Below are 6756 nucleotides of genomic sequence, written 5' to 3'. Positions count from 1 at the left end.
AATTTAAAAAAATTGACTGGTAGCAGAAATTAGAAATAAATAATTATCCTACCCAGTCACGGTTCACAAACATAGCCATTATGGCCGAGAATAAAAATAATTACGAAACATTGTTCAGCAAAGAGTATCAAAAAACTAATTTTTCAGGTAAGATATTCTTTAGTACTTCTGAACATTACGACGAAGATTTCAGTAGTGATGAAGATATTAAGTGATGCACAACATAGGCAGACCATGACATTATACGAACTACAGAAAGGAAGATTACACAGTTTCTAGTTTTATCTGTTGATATAGTTCAGCACAGACCTTTTCTATGAAAGTGAGAAAATGACAGATTAATACGTTTGGCTCGTTGGCTAGAGAAGGTGACAAATTTAAATAGCTGCAGACTGAAGTCAGTCTCACATATGTAAGACGACTGCGTTTAATAACAAATAATTCATGAAAAATTAGTATTTGGAATTCAGTAATTCGGCTATCTTGTGCTGTAGCTGCTTCTCTTCGAGATTTGTAGCCGAGCTGCCCATAGCCCTGTATTTATTCATGTTCATTGCCAAAACCACAACTATAAAATGAGGCTCACCGTTATTGTACGCTACATCATCTGAAAGTGGTAGTCTAACTGACTGTATTTTCTTACTATGAATATGGTCATTCTCATTTACAAGTCTATAAAATAAAAAATTCATGCGATGGCCGGGAATCGAACCCGGATCAACTGCTTGGAAGGCAACTATGCTGACCATTACACCACCATCGCACAGTAGCGTTATGGTCTCAGTAGTCTAGCGACGGAGAGACAATGGTATTCTTCCTTTCACCGTGACGTCACAGATGAGGCGCCAGACGTGACGCCCGCAGGCAGCTGCGATGTCGCTCTCCTGCACTGTCACGTAGCAAACGCCGTCAGGTTGGCCGCGGGTTTCGCCTTGCACCTGAAGCCTTTTGTACACTCTGGCTACCTGAACTAGAACACTATGAACCTCTCTTTCGAATCAAGATTTGTCTCGTAACAGGCCCAGAGCCACAGTTCAGGTCTGGGAAGGGGTCACAGCCTGTTACAGTCTCCCTCCCGTCCGGAAAGTTCCAATTCTAACTTGCCACCACCACCACCACCACCACCACTTTTAACATACTGCTTCTGCCTAAGATTATAACAATAATAACAATAAATTATTTTAAATACACTAATAATTTGTTTACATTTAGCGAGTACATCGCTTTGGCATATCTCTCAAGAAATTCCATTTCAGAGAACTACAACATTTGAGAATTATTCTTCCAAAAATGCCAATAGTGCATGTCACGCTACAGATTTAAGAACTGCAGTACCAGGAAACTCTCACAATTTTGACAATATAAAAACTGACGCAATATATAATTAAAGTAGTCGTTCACCATTATCAGTATTTCGATTAACACTACGATTATAAACACAGATCTGCAGAATATCACTATTTGTGGACTATGTTTCGAAAATCGGTCTTCCTGCATTTTTTCTTAGCGGGGGTGAGGTTCGTTTCCTTTCTGTCTTGGGTTGCGCAGTATTCTGCGGTTTACCGGTACAATCTGAGGCCTCACACACACTGTGGTGTTCGTTGTTCACGGCAAATACGGACAGCTTGTGACTGTGCGCCTTTACTTGCCTGGAATATCCTCCGCAGGCGGTCAGGTCGGGACCTCGTGTAGGTGGGAAACGAACTCAAAAACTGAAACTTCCTGGCAGATTAAAACTGTGTGCCCGACCGAGACTCGAACTCGAGTTCGAGTCTAGGTCGGTCACACAGTTTTAATCTGCCAGGAAGTTTCATATCAGCGCACACTCCGCTGCGGAGTGAAAATCTCATTGTGAACTCAAAAACTGCTTGTAATTTTCTACAATTTCTCGTCATTTTCGACAATTGTTGTGTTTATGCTACTTTATTGTCCAAAATGTATCTGAGAAATTTGGAAATCTTAGGGGATACCGCCTTAACGTAGCACTGTCCGTGTAGGCGAGGAGGTTTGCATGCCCTGGATCCGGAGGGCTAGGTCGACGGTAGCTTAGCTGCCAGAAGGGTCACTCAAGTGGGGCAGGCCGAAGGTGAGGAACCAGACTGTGTCCCACTACAGCCTATTGTTCCCTTTCTCCCGTCCTAAGCCTGCCTTTCCCATGTCCCTGACCTGTCATCTCCAGTTACAAGTAAAGGGTAGGGAGGACTCTCAGGCATAGGGAAGCCAACCTGCCTTGGAGAACGTCAGAGGTTTAGCAAACAAAGAAGAAGGGTTAGCAGAAACTTTAAAAAAGGCCTAGGTGGACGTAGATCCACAACAAACATAAAGAAAAAGCTGCAGGGTAACAAGCATGTAGCAGAATGTTTGATGTTATATAGCGGAATATGAAAGCAGGAGAGAGCAAGCAGAACGGCTCCCATTTACACACAGGAAAGACGGGAAAAGAGAATTATAGGGTTCAGTTATGTAAATGAAACAAGAATAGTTTTAACTGTCAAATAAGAGAGGAAAACCTGACTATCATTGCAGTTTATGGATTTCATGAATGGAACAAAAGAAGTCTATAAGTTTGTATGACAAACTGCAATCGGTTTGGACAAGTATAGCAGTAAGCATCAAATAATATTAACAGGAGATATAATGCAAGGGTGGGGAATAAATCTATCCGATTTAGATCATACAAGATAGATAGGTAATGTCATAAATAACAATGGAAAATTGTTTAGAGATTTTGTTTCCTTTAAAAAACGGAAGATAATCAATACAGTCTTCTGTAAAGAAGATATCCTTAAATATACATGGTCAGCCCGAAGATTTAAGTCTCTTATTGATTACAATATCATTAATGAAAAATTAGAAAGCAAAGAAAGATACACAAGAATGTACAGGGGATATGACATAGGTTCTGACCATGTCTTGGTGATACCTCAAACAGTTATGTACAGCCGGCCGAAGTGGCCGTGCGGTTAAAGGCGCTGCAGTCTGGAACCGCAAGACCGCTACGGTCGCAGGTTCGAATCCTGCCTCGGGCATGGATGTTTGCGATGTCCTTAGGTTAGTTAGGTTTAACTAGTTCTAAGTTCTAGCGGACTAATGACCTCAGCAGTTGAGTCCCATAGTGCTCAGAGCCATTTGAACAGATATGTACAGGAAATGGCGAAAGAAGAAGCTGAATAAATAGAGAAGAAATGGAAAAATGTAGAAGATGCAGTTGAGAAAGCCTTAGGAAAAAATAAAAAAGATAAAAATGAAGAAAGTGTTAAAAGTTTAAATACTAGAATTAGATAAGGTTATAGGGGGAAAAAAGCAAGACACTTTCCTTAAGTATCTCAATGAACCAACAGAGGGAAATCATCAAATTTACAAACAAGAGATAAATGCAGAAAATCGAGCAGTGAAAAGAGCTCGTTAAGAATCTTGCGATAGGTTTATACGCGTAAGAGAAGACGATATTCATGGAAGGCAAATCATAGCTTACAAAACAATGAAAATGAAGTTGCTCAAATAAATAACATTCAACAAGCAAAATGGATAGAACATTAGGAAATCTTGCGGTATGAAGCAAATTGCTCCACAAAGAATATAGAGGATGAACTTAAGACGTGTAGACGAGTTATGTATGGATGGATTAAGAGAAGCCTGCAACTCAACAAACAACGGAGCAGCTACTGCTATGGTTGGTATAAACGCTAAATTGCTAAAATTTGTTTGATATGTGCTGGAGAAATGGAGCTATTCCAAAAGCATGGTCACAAGCAAAGGTGATATCAGTATTTAAAAAAGGAGACTGCAATTGCAGCGAGACCTATAGAAGAATCAGATAGATGCAAGATCCAGTATTGATCATAAAACAAATAATCGAAAAACAAAGAGAGAGTATAATAGGGGAACCCATTTAGCGTTCATTGATTTTATTAAGGCGTTCGATAATGTTGTTAGAAACTGTGGAGAATCATGAGAAAAAGAGGATATTCATAGCACCTAATAAACGTTTAAAAAGTCTGTACAAACGCACGACCGTAATTTTAGTTATACATGACAATCTGACCCAGCCTTTAGCCACAAACAAAGGAGTAAGACATGGGTGCAGCATTTCACTGACACTTTTCGACATTTATTTGGATGACGCAATTCGGAAACGGATGGAGATTTTTAATGGGGAAATTAAGATTAACAGTAATTCCCGATTGAATTGCCTTTTATACGTGGACGACGCCACACTGTTGGCGGATAATGAAGATAACCTACAAAGGGGAACACATTTATTTGGTAAGGTTTGTGAAGAGTACCATTTGACAGTTTCAGAAAATGCCTCTCAGAGGGAAACATCCTGCAAGGACAAACATTGTGATCAACAACAGAACAATAGAACAGCTCAAACATTTTAGTTATTTAGTTTATGATGTCACGTATGGGTATGACGAAGACACAAAGAGGAAATTGGAGAAATTTGGGGACACATGTGCAATAATAAAACGAATGTCTAGAAAATAAAATGAGGAAAGAAACAAGATTGAAATTTTGTAAGATAATAGCAGCTGCAGTGTTTGTTTACGGAAATGAATCGTAGTTTATGAATAAACGTCAAGAGAGTCGCTCACGTGCAACGGAGATGAGGTTCTAAGAGCAGTAAGGGGATGCAAAAGAGCCAACACATTTAGAAATCTGGAAATTAGGGAAGAGCTGAATATATTTAACATCCTCAACAAAATACAAGAAAATAAAAGAAATCGGAGTAAACGTCTCGAAAGAATGGCCGGAGAAAGATCATCTCTCCAGATAAGAAGATTTAAGCTAGTTGTGAGAAGTAGTCAAGGAAGACCAAAGAAGCGATTGGTATCGCAACAGGGAAAACAAAAATAAGGGCTTATGCTTCAGGTGGAGACGATGATGATGAAGGTGATGTACGTAAAAATATAAATGCTTTTACTGTACACCTGATCAACACCTTGGTTCTGCGCCTGTTTCATAAGTTACTCTATCATTCAGTGGTGGCCTTTTTCGATCACAGTGATGCGCAAAACTTAAGGAACTTACGCATGATGTGTAACTGCCAAGTAACACAGTGTGCGGAATTAGTTTTTAATTTATGGGCGACTAGACACTTCAACAAGAACAACAAACAACAAGATTAGCGTTGCCACAAACACCCTCTGGTCCCCTAATGTTACACCAATGCCCGTTCCCAACTGGCCATGGTTGATTGGCTAGTGGAGATGGGTGCCTTCAATAACTGCTTACACAACGTTACTGATTTACGCAATTTATTAATAATAGTTCATTGAAAAACAAGTCTTAAAATACTTCATAGAAAGGCTGGTTAAATAACTACTCCTTTGATTAATCGAGTAATAAATTTTCAACCAATAACAGTAGCAAACAACGTCACTTCCAAATAAAAACTTACAGAATTGTAATGGTAGAAAGGTACCTTCCTCTCCTCGCCGCCAGAGGGCCACTCGCCGCCAACTCGGCGCTCCAATATCTCTGGCGACGCCAATATCGACCTTAACACTCGCGGCCGGAACACAATCGTGCCGAAAATCGGCACAACAGCTCGATGTCTCGGCGTGTTTCTGCTCTGTGCGGACTTCGCTGCTCCAGCATCTCCAAGCGAACTCCAAACTCACACCACACGGAAGAAGCAGGAGGTCGCCGCAAAATGGAGAAGCAGTTACTACTTATCGATAAGCGCCGCTGATGCCACTAGCGGACAGGCAACACTTACGAAACCGAGAGGCGCCAGTGTACACGAAAAGAAAACAAACAACGCAATCATGCCAACTAAACGATACGCTCTGGCATAAACATACACACGGCACCAACGCGAGCCGCAGCGCGGCTCAACAGCTGATGCTAGAGTGCAGAGATTAGTTTCTGAGTTTCAAGGTGACACTCTATGACCAGGTAGGGCTGAGCTGCTGGATAACAACACTGTGGCCTGCATCCAGGGAAGTCTGAATTTCGCACGCATTTTTTTTTTTTTTTTTTTTTTTTTGTGGTGATGTTCATAACTGCAAAGAAAGGTCAAGTTTATGGTGAAACATGGGTAGGAAATTGTTAGCACATTGTGCCATATTTCATTGCATTTACAGCACTATAGCATTTTTCTCAAATTCTTGTTCCAATCTGAAACTGAAATGTGTCTGGAGGTAAGTTAAAAATCCCTAGGCAAGAAAGAGATCATTAATTTGGAGAAAGTTCAAAATTACCTCACATAGTGTGGTTGTGCTGGAGGTAGAATATTTGAATCGCACTCCTGAGGAGACCAGCTGAAATCGTCGCGTAGCCGAGTGTATCTAAAAATGGTGTTTTAGATTTCTCATTACCACTGTGGTATTTCTGTTGCGGTTGGTTCCATTCTTGTTTATGAATTCCCTGATTTGTTTACAGTCATGTTACAACAAACTTTGTCCTTCCCCAGAAATCCAACAGACAACTAGCAATGCTGAATTTGTTTCACTAATTAAGGTATCATACAGTAAAGGACTACAGCAATCGTCTCAATTTTCGTATTGAGAACAGTTTTACGTTATATATTAAGTACTGCCATCTCCTTATTTCGATCAGCTCATTTAAAAACAATTCTAGTTATAAAGGAGAGGCACCAGTGAAATTTCATCCCGGTACCACAAAAATCGCAGGGGACTGGAAATTTATTCCGTAACTTACCTTGATATGTCGAATTCCGTGGGTACATCCAATTTTTTTAACAAATTTTTTATCACTTTTTAATTTTTGAGTTTTTAACAACTCGTT

At 40.1% G+C, this 6756-nt stretch overlaps 1 non-coding gene across 1 annotated transcript; it reads right to left on the bottom strand.

The window, feature by feature from the left end:
- Nucleotides 1-691: 691 nt before the first annotated feature.
- Trnag-ucc (transfer RNA glycine (anticodon UCC)) lies at nt 692-763 on the bottom strand. The gene has a single exon. It is a non-coding gene; the product is annotated as a tRNA-Gly (tRNA).
- Between the last annotated feature and the right edge of the window lie 5993 nt (nt 764-6756).

Source organism: Schistocerca serialis, chromosome 8 (assembly GCF_023864345.2).
Source record: "Schistocerca serialis cubense isolate TAMUIC-IGC-003099 chromosome 8, iqSchSeri2.2, whole genome shotgun sequence".
NCBI classification, from domain to species: domain Eukaryota; kingdom Metazoa; phylum Arthropoda; class Insecta; order Orthoptera; family Acrididae; genus Schistocerca; species Schistocerca serialis.
This window is presented reverse-complemented; position numbering and strand designations above follow the sequence as displayed.